We start from the raw sequence: 16,905 nt of genomic DNA, 5'->3' as shown, positions 1-16,905 counted from the left end.
TCCTTCCCATTCAGCCTCCTTCTCATTCTTAGGTCCCTCTCCGCCCCTGCAACAATCTAACCAAGGTTGTTCTGCTCCTGAATAATAGAGGGATGAATGCATTTTAAATACTGATAAAATATACTGGGTGAATGCAGTTTGATCATGATTTGGGGTTGTAATCTTTTCCCTTTCTGTTTTTCTTGTTAGGGACATGTTTAATTGTTGCTTGTTCTACATAGAGGGCAGGATCTGTGAGGGGGAATGGTTAAGTGGGGCAGGACCCAGCCAGATTACACAGGGACTTGAATGTGATGCCAGAGAGTTCCTACAGATTGAGGAGCCACTGATGGCTTGTGGAAGGAGTGACAGGACTTGAGCAGCATGTTGAGACAAACATGGTCGGGGGTCAGCAGACTTGCCTGGAGAGACAGCTCCCTGGTGAAAAGCCATGTTTTTCCCCTGTGTAGGGAAGAGGTAGTCTAGTGGAGCGTGTGGAACAGCTAGACTGACTTTTGCTTCTTGGTTTCTGACTAAACTTTCTGGTCCAGCAGCTATTAATTTACATGGATATTTCTAAAAACAGCTGTAAGTATCTGGATAACCAACGGTGTCTGTCTATCCAGAGAGGACATGCGGTGGGCTGAGGAACGCCTGCATCCACAGGAATGAGTGGGAAGCCACACGAAGCAAGCACAGATGAATGTGATGCAGCTGACGCACCCAAATCCGACTCACGATGGGGAAGGACGTTGGGAAGTCGGCAGGGAGAGTCAATTGCCCACAGCTTTCACCATCTCAGATTAGACGTACATTTTTTTGGTGAGCACAGAGGAAGGCTTATTTTTCCTACAAAAAGAGTAAGAATTCTGAATGGGCTCAGATGCACACAGACACATTAAAGGTATGACACTAGAGAGCTAATATTTGCTAGGTGTATGAAGGATAACCCAGTCCTGCCTTCGAACACTGACAGATAACCAGAAGCAAAAGGAAACAGAGGCCACTAGCATTGAAAAAATGCAGCTAATGAGACAGCTGGTAGTGGCCCATGTATGTGTGGGTCTTAATAATAGGATCAAGCTGGGTTCTTGCTGGAAGTCTAGCTCTGCAGGCTTGAGTTGAAGGTACTCAGGGAGACCTGGTCATCAGAATCTTGTAGGAGGCTGATTAAAACTGCATATCCCAGAGCCAGCCCAAACCTGCTACTGAGTCAGCATCTCCATAGGTACGACTGGAACCGGTCAACATACTCCTTAATTATCTCATATGCTGAAATATATTCTGTCAAAAGAATTTTCTTCTTTTTTTTTTTTTTTTGAGACAGAGTCTCGGTCTGTCGCCCAGGCTGGAGTGCAGTGGTGCAATCTTGGCTCACTGCAATCTCCGCCTCTTGGGTTCAAGTGATTCTCCTGCCTCAGCCTCCCAAGTAGCTGGGACTACAGGCGCACAACACCACACTCAGCTAATTTTTGTATTTTTTGTTTGTTTATTTTGAGACGGAGTCTTGCTGTGTCTCCCAGGCTGGAGTGCAGTGGCGCGATCTCCACTTACTGCAAGCTCCGCCTCGCGGGTTCACGCCATTCTCCTGCCTCAGCTTCCTGAGGAGCTGGGACTACAGGCGCCCACTACCACGCCTGGCTAATGTTTTTGTATTTTTAGTAGAGACGGGGTTTCACTGTGTTAGTGAGGATGGTCTTGATCTCCTGACCTTGTGATCCGCCCACCTAGGCCTCCCAAAGTGCTGGGATTATAGGCGTGAGCCACTGCGCCCGGCCAATTTTTGTATTTTTAGTAGAGATGGGGTTTTACCGTGTTGGCCAGGATGTCCTCAATCTCCTGACCCCGTGATCCGCTTTCCTCGGCCTCCCAAAGTGCTGAGATTACAGGCGTGAGCCACTGTGCCTGGCCAAGAAGTTTCTAAGTACAACCGAAACCCTTAGACTCCTTCATTTTTATACCCTTCCTGAGTAACCCAAACTTTTTTTTGTTGTTGTTTTAAGACAGAGTCTCATTGTGTTGTCCAGGCTGGAGTACAGTGGTGTGACCTTGGCTCACTGCAACCTCCACCTCCAGGGATCAAGCGATTCTCCTGCCTCAGCCTCCCGAGTAGCTGGGACTACAGGCGCCCGCCACCTCGCCCGGCTAGTTTTTGTATTTTTAGTAGCGACAGGGTTTCACCATATTGGCCAGGCTGGTCTCAAACTCCTGACCTTGTGATCTGCCCGCCTCAGTCTCCCAAAGTGCTGGGATTACAAGCGTGAGCCACTGCGCCCAGCCGAGTAACCCAAACATTTGACTTTGTGGTTTAGTTGATTAGTTTAAGCAGTTTGCTGAACGTCGCGCTGGGCAGTTTGCATATAAAGCCGAAAGGGCACAGACCCTGCCCATGATGAGCTCGTGGCTTGTGGAAGCGTCTGCAAACCAGCCTTTGCCCAACAGGCCTCCACCCGAGAGTCTGAGACCTGCAAACTGCAGAGGTTGGTGTCTTGTGTTTGCCATGTTCCGCTGGGAGGCTAAATCTGTAAGAAAACAAAGACGCTTGGAGGGAGGAGCCTGCTCCTATGCCCCCTCAGTCACAAGTCAGCTGACCCATTGTGCAAAGGAGCCAGCGTGACTGTCCTCGAGCCGTAGGCCGGCGAGCTGTGTCTGGACACGTGGGCAGTACCTGTCTTCCAGGCTTGTAAGTGCTGGCCCCCAGAAAGAGTCACTGAAGTAAGCACTACTGCACCCCTCATAATGAGCGGACCTGTCATAGGATTTCACTGCAGTGCTGCTTTATTTTGTAGAGAAACCTTTTTAGAAAGAGGGGGCATGCAGACTCAAAGAACTAGGACAAAGCAGCTCTGGAGGATTAAACCTTGTATCAATAGAAAAATACCTGATTCTGCTTTTTAAGAAAAACTGCCCCTATTTTCTCTTTTATTATGTTAAAGACATAATAAATATGTCTGGTAGACTCTTCATCAAAAGCGGATTATTTTATTTTATTATTTATTTATTTATTTCTGAGGTGGAGTGTCACTGTCACCCAGGCTGGAGTGCAGTGGCGCGATCCCGGCTCACTGTAACCTCCTCTTCCTGGGTTCAAGCGATTCTCCTGCCTCAGCCTCCTAAGTAGCTGGGACTACAGGTCTGCGCCTGTAATTTTTTTAAAATAATTTTTTGTATTTTTAGTAGAGACGGGCTTTCACCATGTTGGCCAGGCTGGTCTCGAACTCCTGACCTCAGGTGATCGTCCTGCCTCAGCCTCCCAAAGTGCTGGGATTACGGGCAGGAGCCACTGCACCCGGCCAAAAGAAGATTATTTTATATTGACATTGTACTCTTCCCACCCCTGGAGGACAAAGCCCTGCGAAGCAGCAGTTGAGTGAGTTGTGCACATGGCTGCACACACATGCAAACCACTGGCTGTTGGACATCGCACAGCATCCTGGCACATGCTGATAGAAGATCGGCGCCCAGGGCGTTGTAGGCTGCTGCTCCCACGGCGTTGTAGGCCACTGCTCCCATTGTGGCCTCCACGGTGCTCCCAGTGGCTTGTCCCAGCTTTTGCAGCCGGAGCACCTGCTAGCCAGGAAAGCCACAGGAGCACCTGGCTACTTTTAGCATCAGAGCTTTTTTTCCTTCTCTTTTGTGCAAGCCATTATGTGGTACCAAATACATATACGTTTAATACCTGCATGGTATTTCTCCGGTGTGGCCTCTGCTGCTTCAGGGTTAAATATTAGTTTTTTCTGGTATTGTGCAACTTTGGGTTTGCTGTAGAATCCCAGGCTACAGATGAGTCTTAGAGTGCAGTGCATCTTCTCACCGGGGGAGCGGAGCCCCAGGAGAAGTATAGTCATCTGCCCAAGCTTGCAGCACTAGTTAGTGGCAGAGCTATGGCTGGAGTATGGGATTCTGAGTCTTCAGCCCATCAGACTAAAGCATTTTGTAATTTGGGTCCCATCTTTGCCTTAGTTTCTGTGAAGACCTATGAGTAGGTGATAAAGGAGTATGGCAGAGGGCCCTGAGAAGTGATGAGTTTTCATTAATGACTCCTTTTTTCTTGAAGCTGTTTGTTCCTACTCTTTCACGGATGCAGGATGTAGGCCTCACTTTCCAGGGCTTTTCATAAATATGTGTCATGGGTATACATGCCCCTTTTCCACTAGTTATTTCTAGATGGTAGCCCTATGTATCGAGGTGGAATATTTTGCATAGGAAATACTGGGCTCCAGTGCATCAAAAAGCTGGTATATTTTTTGGTGTGAGTGAATGTGATTGTATATAGAGATTCGTTTAGGTCTTTGCATTTGGAAAGATACAGCCATTCCTCACTTGAGATGGAAACTAAATTAGATAATAAATACCAGACCACTCAAACAAACAAACGAATGCGAAAAAGGAAATGGTTAAACAAAAAGTGTATCTTGATGTACGTTTTTCATATCCTCTTATTTGCTTTCTCAAGCACACTTCCAACCAGAGTCCCTGTCTTTTACCCTGGAGCTGACCCAGAGTCAGTGAGCACAAAGGTGGTGGCCAGCCAACCAGCGTATCACCGGTCAGGGTAACTGTCAATGATTGTCAAATGCACAGATGCCAATGTGTGTTTAAAAAGGCCAGTGTTCTTGTCACACACCTTTGGATGGCAGCTGTCTACTCTTCACTGGTGCTTGGTAAGGAGTCTGTTGAGGTCATTCAGCAGAAGACCCTGTTCTTCCAGGTCAGTCCTCCAGCTTGGGCCTTTATGACCCCAGTATTTTCTGCTTCTGATCCTGTCGAGTTACAGCCACCACCGTCACGCTGTAAATGGGCTCCAGTTTGGTGCATAACATGCAAGGCAGCGTTACTTTAAAGTTAATGGACAAGATTGGAGGCTGGGTAGAGGAGGAAAGTCGGTTGTGTTATATCCAGATCCATGTTCCTTTGCAGAGTTCTTTATTGTGAAGTTTTGTTCAGCAAAGCTAGTCCTATAGTGGATGCAGATGTCAGTGAATCCATTAAATACCAGCTTTGGAGTCAGCTGTACCACCTCGAAGCCGTGTAGCAGTGGCGAGCCGCTTGCCCTCTCGGAGGCTCACTGCCTCTTTGGGGATAAGGGGAGCTGGCCGGGGTGCGTCCAGTGCCACGCTGAGGCCTGCGATGCGGGTGTACCTGGTCACGTCTAAGAGGAGAAAAGTTGCGATTTACTTTCTTGTGTCTTTCCTTCTGTCCTTGGAACCTGCAGAATTGCCCTCAGACTTAAAAGTTGTCCTTAGTTTGGACTGGTGTTGGGAGAGTTGTTTAAAAATGCTTTGTCCTGTTTGGTGTTTTACAAACTATCAGGGAGCCCTGTTTGTTCATTTCTTTTCTTTTCCAGTGGAAAATTGCTGTTTGAGAGATGATTCAGAGAACTGAGTAATAATCAATCTACAAAAGCATTTATGCTGGCTGACCGCTGAAGAATGGGCATTTGCTTCTAGTTGAAATCAATTATTCATAGAGATTAACCAGTTTGACCAGGAGATGAAAAAAATTTTGCTAGCCTTTTTAGTCTTAAAATTCCTGTGGGTCAGTAATAACTGCAGGTCAGTTTTACCTTAGACAGGGACAACTGTTATTTCTAAGATACATTTTGAGACATAGAGATAAAATATTTATTTACGCCTGTTGCCTAAATAACCTTGGGGGAAAAGTCCAGTGGGTTGAGTTTGCCTTTTGGAGGAGGGGAAGCCGTTGGTGCCCAATGCTCTCGAAAGAGCACTTCATGTTTTATGCTGCTTTTTATCTCAATCATTCGAGTATTTGCTGCTTTTAAAAAAACAAACAGAACCAGTAATGACATGTGTATGAGAAATTGCTACAGTGATTGCTGCATATTTTATAGCAAAACATTGCAGTATTTCTTATATTGAGAAAGTAGAACCTATTTGGGGTTGAAATGATCAAACCCAGATGCTTTCCTAAAATTATATTTTTGGTGCATTTATATGTCTGTTACAAAGTGTGCTACATGCTAAAAATATTTTCCTTTGTAGGCCGAGGGGAGTTCCAAGCCGCACTGAGGGACATGTAGATCAGATGGTTTTCCGTAAGGGTGTTACCAGCATCCTGGTTGATATTAGCCTCGACTTCGCAATATGACATTATTTATGCCAGAAGGCTTCACAATTCAGTTCTTCTTTAATTTCAGCAACTTTATTGGCACGAAAATGCATGGAAGGGAGGCCAAAGTCAATACATCAGAATTTGGGACTGAGACTCCAGGGCAACAGGCGATAATGGGATTCGGCTGGAGATGACCCCTCCCCTCCACCCCGGGGTCTGTTTCCCTGGGACGGAGAAGCTGCCTCCCACATCACGCAGCCTCTCTTGCCTTTTGTCCAAGCACCTCCTCTTGTTTTTCTCTGGTGTCTCCCTCCTTCTCCCCAGCCACACATGCTGCCATTTTTCACATTCCACGCAGCCAGGTAGAGACATACTTCTCCTTAAGACGCTTCTGGATTCTGTTTATTGCAAAGGCAGTTGCTCTACAATTCTCTCTGGTTATTCCTCCTCAAATTGTATTTCCTAGTCACTGTCATTGGTTTTATAATTGAGAGACATCTGCCTGGGTTTTGCATAAATGCCTCCAGTCAATTAAGCTGCAAATGGGTAAATCTAAGAATATGTAGATTGTCTAATTCTCTATAGAACTTAGTTTTTAACTTAATCCTTCCCTTCACTCCTTCCCCTCACCTCCCTGCCCCCAGTCGACTAGAGTATCCTATTTAGAACATCCAGAATGAGCAGAAAAGGCTGTATACTAAGTGCATTCCACATAATAGCTATTTACTTACTCCAGTCACAACTCCATGGAGACACTGTTATTACACCCATTTTATAGATGAAGAAACTGAAAACCAAATCTGTCTGACTTAAAAGCCTTCATCCTTAATTATTATACTGGTTTTAAATGCATGTAGCTCCGGTTAGGATTATAGCTATTTTTGCATCTAGCACCTGACCATGGTGGTATCTTCAGAGAGCAATGTAGAAATATCAAATTTCAGGCTGGGTATGGTGGCTCACGCCTCTAATCCCAGCACCTGGGGAGGCCGAGGCGGGCGGATCACCTGAGATCAGGAGTTCGAGACCAGCCTGACCAACATAGTGAAACCTTGTCTCTACTAAAAATACAAAATTAGCTGGGCGTGGTGGTGTGCACCTGTAATCCCAGCTACTCAAGAGGCTGAGGCAGGAAAACTGTTTGAACCCAAGGGGGTGGAGGTTGCAGTGACCTGAGATCAGTCCACTGCATTGTAGCCCAGGCAACGGAGTGAAACTCCATTTCAAAAAAAGAAAAAAAAGAACTATCAAATTTCACTTTGTGATATTCTTGTAATAACACTCAGCTTACTGGTTTGAATGCGACAGGACCAGAAATGAAGTTATCTCCTTTATAATAAGACATACGAGAAACAGAACTTCTTTTTCACGTCCATTGGTTGTCACTGGAAGGGACACACACTTGTTTGTGGAGCTCAGATGTGCTGTGTCTTTGCGGGCTCCGGACAAGGGCGTTGGGCCTACGTGCTTGTCAGGCCAGGCTTTTTATTATGACGTCACAACTCAGTTATTTTGATACCTTCGCAGATTTATTTAGGTTCAGAATACTTGATAAGCTTTTGTTTCTGAGGGGAAAGGGGAAGGGATTTGCATTTACTGGTCTATTTTATGCCTTTTGCTGTATGCACCATTTCATTTTGTCTTCACCGCAGCATTGTTTCTGTTTCATAGCTCAGAGGTTGACATGCACATCCAAGGCCACAGAGCTTCTTGGTGGCAATGACAGAGTCTAAGTTCCCAACTGTGGACTTCCCACGACACCCTGGCTTCGTACGGAAACAGTTCAGTCACGTTTACAGAGTGACCTGTAACAGCAGCCGCATATTTGGTTGTCCTTTATCATGATTTCCAGTGTCCTTGAACCGCAGAGACCAAGGCAGTGATGGTAAGAAATGCTCTCATAGAAGGCAGAACAGGCCATAATATTTACATAATAAATTGAAATCCATAATTATAAAAGCATTCAGAAACTCCTAGAAGAAAGATTTAATAAGATTCTAACATACCTAATATTAACATGAATATAAATTAACTGGGTAGGTTCTTCATTCTGCATATTAGGAGGTGTCTTATAAAACGCCAATGTTCTTTGTGGTTTTTTTCCAACTAGCATACTGGTGAGCACAAAAGCTGTGTTATGCACAGAACGGCTGGGTTTATCCCTAGTAGAAAGAAGTTATGTTTGGTATCTAAAGAACAATGAGCGTTTGCTGCTTGGCTGATCAGTGCTGGATCAAGTTCACATTCCCCGGCTCCCACTCTCCACCTCCACATGCAGTGGGTGGAAGCAGAACACAGCGAGGGGAGGACAGGTCCTTTTTCACGGAGAGACATGAGCCTGGGCTTTCCTTATATGGACACAGCTGGGCCTGTGTAGCATTAAACACTGATTTCATCCACCGCTGGAGAAAACATCCTACAAAAAGTGAAGCGATTAGCAGCCAATTAATTCTGGCCCTTCCCATTGTTTTCCTGGAACACTTCCTCGTATGGCACTGACTGTTTGGTGAACAAACATTCTGGAAAATAGCTTTCTCTCATATATTATTTACATTTGGGACAGCCACTCCACCCCCCACATGTGGTGGATTTTACTTCTTCATCGAGGGATGGATGACTCAGGCCCATTCCTCTTGTTGCAAATTGTGACTTCACTGGGTTTCTTTTGGAGGCCATATAACAAGCCACCCAGTCTGAGTGCCATGCTTTTTGAAAATGGACATGCCAGGGCCACAGACTCCCATCATGTCCCCTCCTTCAAAGGCACTGTGGAGCATCCACACGTCCACGTGCCCACACTTCAGATACCACACCTGCTCTATCTTAGGAAAAACGGGAAAGTGCCTAGACATGGTGGTTTGCTTTTCAAGCTAGTGAAATATCAACATCTGATATTTTTGTGTTTTTCAATAGTAACTAATCCCTTCTGTAAGGCATTTTGCCAGAATAATGTTCCTATAGCAGCAGTGTGTGTGTGTTTTCTGAACACTAGAGCCCTGTGGTTAGTGCACAGTGCCCAGGACTCGAGGAAGTCAGCACGGGTTGCCTCCTGAATGGAACAATACCTTCTGCACACGGCGAAGGGTCTTTTCCATTGGTGCAGCCTGTCCCTCATTCTAGCCAGCAATCTCCCCAATGCAAATGTTCATTTCAAGGGAATGGATGACAGCCATCAGCATCATTAGAACATCATCTGCAGATGACGAGTTGGAAATACCACCTTCATGTCTACAGTATTGCAGGTCAGCACTAAGATTGGGTTCCTAAAGATAAGGATGTATGCACTTTTCGCTAAGGACCCAGATTGTATTAGCTTTAGAAAAAAAAGTCAGAGAGCTGCCCATTGTCGCCTCCCTTCCGGGTAGAATGTTGAAATCTTCCATTTCTTTTTAGTTCTTTCTGTGTGTATGCTTCACTTACCTTGCCCAAAGTTTTATCCCTTGGTGTGAGCTGCAGGAAGTGACTCCTGGCTTGGCCCACGAGCCCATCCTGCCAACGCTGTGTCTGCCATCTGCCATACTGGACTTACTGAGGTAGAGCATAGTGAGTGGCCATCACCTGTGGCATTGACTTTGCAATTTAGATGTCTCCCAAGCATCTGGAATTTTTTAAAAGTAACCTATTTGAGATGGGGCATCATTAAAATTATCTAAGGCAGTGGTTCTCAGTGCTGCCTGCACATTGGAAGCCTGAGGGGTGGAGGGGCTTTAGAAATGACTGACGCCTGGGTCCTACTCTCAGAGATGGGAACCTAAGTGGTCACCTGGGCATTGAGATTTGTAAAACACTTGCTGGTGACTCGAATAAGCACCCGAGGGTAGAAACCACTAATCTGAAACCACCCTTATATAATTTTATATTTCACCATGAACTTTTTTTTTTTTTGAGACAGAGTCTTGCTCTATCACCCAGGCTGGAGTGCAGTGGCACAACTGTAGCTCACTGGAGCCTCAAACTCCAGGAGCCTCAAACTTCTGCCTCAGCCTCCTGAGTACCTGGGCCTGGAGGCACACGCCACCATGCCCAGCTAATTTTTTACTTTCATTTTTTGTAGAGACGGGATCTCACTATGTTTCCCAGGATGGTCTTGAACTCCTGGCCTCAAGTGATCCTCCCACCTCAGCCTCCCAAAGTGCTAGCATTATAGGCATGAGCCACCACACACAGCTGAAAACTCTTTAAGGTTATAATGTCCATGAATATCAAGCCCTGTAAATAACTGAAGGCATTGAAGGGAATAGAATAATGTCTGCTTTTTAGAATGTATTTTTCAGTAGACTTTTATGGTGTGGAATTATATTATGCAGCCTATGTTTTCATCTGGGGTTGATCTAATCCATATAATGAACAAATATGTTAAAGTGAGACAGTCACACTAGATGTTCCGTAAGCACTCACGCTGGAGTAGAAAGAGTACTCCACTTCCAACCAGGAGACCCAGGGGCCAAGCGATATGAGATCCTCTGAGTCTCAGTTTTTCCACCTTTCAGATGGGACTGTGTGAGGAACAAGCAGAACAGTCTGTGTATGGAAGCACGTTGTAAAGCCTTCAGTTCTGTAGGCAATTGCCGCTCTTACTCTCTCGAGCAGTCTCAGGTCCTGTGGTCTCCGGTAGGGACGCGTCAGTACTTTTTTTGTCTTAAAGTCACTTCCCTCCAGCTTCTAGTGATGTTGTATTGCTTCTTAATTCTAGTCATTTAGAAGTTGATAAATAGCAACTGCTTCCTGTTCTAAGCAAATTACATGTCATTTGATCAGAACTTTATGAGGAAGGAGGCTTAGAGGGGGCACAGCTACTAGGCAAGCCGGCTGTGTGCTCCTCATACCTTGCTCTGTTACTACCTTGTCACAGGAGTTTCCTGAGGACAGGGACAATGTCTTACTCATCTTTGCATTCACGAAATCTAGTGCTCTGTTTCACAGTAGGCATTTAATATGTTTTTTATGTGAATAACCTGTCTATATGTTCAACTTACATTATTCTCTCCAAATCTAAGCCCCTTTCTTCTGGTTTTGATACCAAGAGATAAAATATTTTGTTGGTTAGCCTTTTTATAATAGTCCTAGGCCGGGCGCGGTGGCTCAAGCCTGTAATCCCAGCACTTTGGGAGGCCGAGACGGGCGGATCACGAGGTCAGGAGATCAAGACCATCCTGGCTAACACAGTGAAACCCCGTCTCTACTAAAAATACAAAAAAAAACTAGCCGGGCGAGGTGGCCGGCGCCTGTAGTCCCAGCTACTCAGGAGGCTGAGGCGGGAGAATAGCGTGAACCCAGGAGGCGGAGCTTGCAGTGAGCTGAGATCCGGCCACTGCACTCCAGCCTGGGCGACAGAGCGAGACTCCGTCTCAAAAAAAAAAAAAATAATAATAATAATAATAATAATAGTCCTATATAGTAATGTTTATTTGATGATGTCTATATAGTATCACATCTGCATAGTACTGTTTATTTTTTGACAGTTCTTTTCCTAGAATTTTATAAGTAGAGTTATAAGAACAGCCATACATCCTTAACTTCTGTATTTTACTTCTAAACGTTGTTAATGAAGATAAATATTAGAACTGTAAGATTTTCCCAGATCCTCCCTTCTCCCATCCAAAGAGAAAAAGGAAATTAAAAAACAACAACAACAACAAAAAACCAGAATACGTTATTAATGCATACTCTTCCCTGTCCAAAATGGAGTGAAGGCATCTTCCAAAACAGATAAATATAACATGACAGAAATAAAGCAAGAAAAATGAAGCAATAATAATGGTAGCAAAAAAGGATGGGGCCAGGAATTAAATTAGCATATAATATGCACACCCTGACGTTCCTATGCCTGGTTAAACAGGGTCACAGAGCTCCAGGCTTTCTAGAAGAGGGAAGAGGGAAAAATTACAGATGCAAGAGGTGAAAACAAACAAGCTGCCTAAGTCCGACTATCCCTGATGCCGACACCAGGAAGACGACTGTCCTATGGCTCCTCACAGAAAATTACTGTCTAATGGAATAAACAACCCTCTAAATCCACCCTTCCGGTAAACATCGTGATGGATTTTATGGGGCTGTTTCTTATAATGCACCTCAATAAAGGTTGATGGCTTCTTACCAGAACTTAATGCGATAACAGGACTTTCACAGAGTGCCCATAAGACCAAGTCCAGGGCCAGCTTTAAAGTGGTCTGGCTTATTCCAAGAAGGGATTTTAGAGTATCCAGACTACAAGTTTACGTACAGAAGAATCTGTGAACCTCCTGACAGTTGGGGTGTGTGTGCTGTAGGTGTATTTTTTTCTAAGGAGCTGACAGCACCATTAGCCTGCATCAGATTCTCAGAGGGGGTCAAGAAATGGAAGAACTAAGCATTGTACCTGTTCCCTCAGTTGATCTCTAGAAAGGGTTTTAGCAGTAGTGAGCTCAGGTTATGGCTCCTGAGAGAAAGAAGGCCTGTTAGCGGGTTCGCTGCGGAGCCACGGCCTCAGCAATCCACTGCGCCCAGCGTGAAACCGACTTCCTTTTTTGAAAATTATGCTTTATAAGGACTTCCACTAAGAGGTCCGTTTGGCAGGACCAAAATCCTCCTAAAAAAAAGAAACAACAACAACAAAACTAGTTTATCTAATACAGAGACAGAATGGGCAAATACAAATAATACAAATAACAGGTAAAACCAAACCAGCTGAGCAAGTCAAACTATTCCTGATGCGGACACCAGGGAGAAGACTGTTCTGTGGCTCTTCATAGAAAATTACTATCTAATGGAATAAACAACCCTCTAAACATGCTTTATGTAACATCTTTTATATTTTTGGATTAATTTATAATTTTCTAAAATAATCCAAAAATATAACATAAAGGATGCTATATTTAAAAATAATAGACGCCCGGGCATGGTGGCTCACATCTATAACCCAGCACTTTGGGAGGCCGAGGTGGGTGAATCACCTGAGATCAGAAGTTCGAGACCAGCCTGGCCAACATGGTGAAACCCTGTCTCTACTAAAAGTACAAAAATTAGCTGGGCATGGTGGTGCGTGACTGTAATCCCAGCTACTTGGGAGCCTGAGGCAGAAGAATCGCTTGAGCCTGGGAGGGAGAGGTTGCAGTGAGCTGAGATTGCACCACTGCACTCCAGCCTGGGTGATAAGAGCAAGACACTGTCTCAAAATAAATAAATAAACTAAATTTAAAGATATAAATATTTGATAACTTTACCCCAATCCTACTTTATTTTTGAAACTTAATCCAGCCTTGATTTTATTTCTAGATGTGTGTAGATTCTTACTTTTAAATTTACCCTGAACGTTTGTTGGCAATAGAACACTTCTGAAACCAGTGGAAGCTTCTGGAACTCTCGACCTTGTTTGGTATTCAAAGATCTTTTGGTTTCTTTTAGTGGATAGTTTTCCCTCCGCTGTGCCCAAGGGAATGTAATTTGCCATCTGCAGCTGTTTGGGACCATAGAAGAGCCCCTTTGCTTGCCCTTTGGCCTTCCTGGTGCCTAGGAAGGCTGGCTCCTCCTTCCTCTGCCCCGTGCCGCCTCCATGAAGTAGAAGCAGGAAGAGAAAACACACCCATAACGTGAAGTTGGTATCACTATATTTTTCCAGTGATAGGAGGAATTTCGTCTTTGTCTAAGAAAAGGAAGGAAACTGAAGAAAACTGAAAAAGGCTTTCCCTCCAAAAGTAATCTCCAGTCAATCACGAGGTTAAATAATTTTAAAGCAATGGTATTTTCCTCAGCCTCAGACATTGTCTTCAGCTATGAGGAACTGCTTTCACCAAAAAAGTTTCTTAGAACAACTTCCTTTCAAAACATGCGTATCTACTGGATGAGGCATTTTTAAAGATACAATTTAGATAGAAAACATCTGTTTTTAAGAGACAGCTTTAAAGTGCTTTTACTGCATTCTCAAAGGCAGTAATTAGAATGCCCATCCCCCACCACAGAATTCCAGTTTTTAAAAAAGCGCTCTTCCAGTTTCTCTACACCGTCTTCATGGGGGGAGATTCAGGTAGACAACAGGAGAAATGTGTTCAGGTTGGATTGAACACAATAAAAAAGTAGTTTTTCAGTGTCATGCAATATGTAGATCTTTCATTCTAGATTAAATTCAGCTTCTAGCACCATTCTGAATATAATTTTAGTGATTCATATGTGAGGGATTAGGAACCTTTCTCATGTCAATTTTATTAAATTTATTTTTACTGTTATTTACTTATTAATATTTTTTTGAGGCAGGATCTCACTGTGTTGCCCAGGCTGGAGTGCAATGGTGCAATCATGGCTCACTGTAGCCCCTGCCTTCTGGGCTCAAGTGATCCCCCCACCTCACCCTCCTGGGTAGCTGGTACTGCAGGCTAACACCACCATGCCTGGCTACTTTTTTTTTTTTTTTGGTAGACACAGGGGTCTTGCTGTGTTGCCCAGGCTGGTGTTGAACTCTTAGGCTCAAGAGCCACCTCCCTCCCAGGGTGGGAGGACCCTGGCCTCCCAAAGTGCTGGGATTACAGGTGTGAGCCACCACGCACGGCCTGTTTATAAAATTACCCTGGCAATGTAACTAATATCCCATGGTCTCCCTTTTGTAAAAATGTAAAATTCTAGGCTCTTTACAAATTAAGCATTTTAGTGGTGAAACAAACAGGAGTTAATTAGAAAGATCTTCATTTTAAGACTTCTGCCCTTGAAATTTTAGGTGTCCTTCATTTGTTCCTTTATCCTTCCATTCACTATGTAACATATTTATTGGATTTCTAGTATGTGCCAGGCAGTGTTTCTGGTGGACTGAACAAAACTCAAGAACAAAAGAAACAGGATCTCTTTCTTCTTGGAGCATAAAGTCCAGCTGGGGAGAGGGACGTTCAGTACATTTTTAAAAGAGCTCTAATAACTGCACATCACAGAGTGAGCCCTAATGTAAATTTGACTTTAGTGAATAATAATGTATCAATATTGGTTCCTCAGTTATAATAAATAGTCTAATGCAATATGTTAATAATGGGGAAGCTGGTGAGTGGGTACAAATATGGGAACTCTGCTTTCTGCTCAGTTTTTCTATAAACTGCTCTAAAAATCACTCTAAAGGAAATAAACAGGATGCTATTAGAAAGAACAGTGGAGTGACATAATTTGGATTGGGGAGTAAGGCAAGACCTTTCTGCAAAAGCGCTGCTGAAACCCAGAACTAGAGGATAAGTGGGCTAGCCAGGCAAAGAGATGGAAAAGCGTTCTCAGTGAAGCAAAGTGGTATCATTTGAATTACCTTGGGACATACCATTCTGGCTTCTCTGTGGAGGATGGATTCTGGGATGGCAATTGGGAGGAGAGTTGGGGGACAAAGGACAAACGAGGAGACAAGAGTCAATTAGGATGGGTCACAGCTTTTGCTTCCTACTTAGCAAAATCCTAGAAGAGCAGAGTGACAGTAGGCTGTTTCCTTTGTTCAGCTCATGCCAGCAACCGTTAGGTTATCCATGATCTGGGTGCTAGGAAGAAAGGAAACTGTGTCAGTAGCAGCAAGACAGCGTTTCCAGGTCTTGGGTTCTAAGATCTTTCCAGTCAATGGGATATATAGAATTAAGAACGCGTGTGTGCGTGTGTGACTGCAACCAGTTAAAAATAGCAAGGGGAAAAAACTTTTCAAGTAACTAGTACCTAGCTGTTAACAACAGCTTTCATGTAAGTCTGTAAGGTTTAATTTGCAATAGTTGTGTTTACTCCTATTACTGCACTTTTGAAAATCTTTAGCAAATGAACACACATTTCGTAGCACTTAGCTATTATAATAATGACACACAATGGTTAACACGTCTGTTTATATTACTGTCTAGATTTCAACTTTTTGGTATTCCTGGAAACACAAAGTAAGAATCCCTCATTTGAGCAGAATTGTTGTTTGTTTTAGGAAATAGACATGCATCATCCGTGTAATTTTAAGTAGTCCAGTTATGAATATGGAATGAAGGGATAAAATCCTGATGTCTCCATTAAGCTCCTCTGTGTAAAATACTCCATGGCAAAGTTGCTGCTATTTAAAGTAGTGAGTTTGATCTTGGCTTTGATCTAAACCTTTTGATCTTGAAAGAAGGATGGAGTAGCAATAAAGAGAGGGCAAGACAGATTTCCTTTAAAGAAATGTGATAAAGTTAAAGGGATGGTCAAGACCCAGCAAGCAGCAGGACAACCCCACTCTCCCCCGGCCCGCCCTCAGAGGCAGGCGGGTTCCAGCCACTGCTGATGAGGATGAGAAGGCCTTTGGCGGGTGGAGGAAAATCTTGGGGTATCGCACATTTTTATAAACTAAGTGTAAACTTTCTCCCAAATTATGAAAACAGATTGACCCCTTCTTTTTAAATCCTACCCAGTGGTTCTGGGGGTCCACACTGGCGGGAGCGGGGCTGGGTTTCTCTGCGCCCCGGCCTCGCCCCCGGGAGGTCACCTGCCGCTGCCCGGAGCCCAGAGGGGCCGCTGGGAAACGTCTGCTCGACGGCGTAGAGCCCGTTCCCGGAGAAAACTCCACTAGGACACTAGGAAAGTTGCTTTCCCTCCGCGAAAGCCACCGGGACCAGGTTTCTGACCCCAGGAGCGCGCTAGGCTGGCCGCGGGCGGGGTTCCTTCCCCGCCACCGCTCCCTCCAGCCTGCGGCGGGCGACCGGGGCCCCTCTCGCTGCCGGGAAGCCGCTCGCGGGGCGCGGGGGCGCGGGGCGGCCGGAACCCGGGAGCGGGAGCGGGAACACGCCGTTGGCGGCGAGAACAATACAGCGCCGGCGCGGCGCGGGCGACCTGCGGGAGGCGGCGCGGCCGCTATACCTTTAAGGCAGGCCCCGCCCCCGCTCGGCGCCCGCCCGCCCGCCCGCCCGC

At 45.0% G+C, this 16,905-nt stretch overlaps 1 protein-coding gene across 4 annotated transcripts in view; it reads left to right on the top strand.

Moving 5' to 3' along the window:
• AOPEP (aminopeptidase O (putative)) overlaps nt 1-16,905 on the top strand; it is a 380,108-nt gene that overhangs the window by 280,139 nt on the left and 83,064 nt on the right. The gene's annotated exons all lie outside the window — the stretch shown is intronic.

Source organism: Piliocolobus tephrosceles, chromosome 14 (genome assembly GCF_002776525.5).
Source record: "Piliocolobus tephrosceles isolate RC106 chromosome 14, ASM277652v3, whole genome shotgun sequence".
Classification (NCBI taxonomy): domain Eukaryota; kingdom Metazoa; phylum Chordata; class Mammalia; order Primates; family Cercopithecidae; genus Piliocolobus; species Piliocolobus tephrosceles.
Note: the sequence above shows the minus strand (reverse complement) of the source record. Positions and strands in the feature narration are given on the sequence as shown.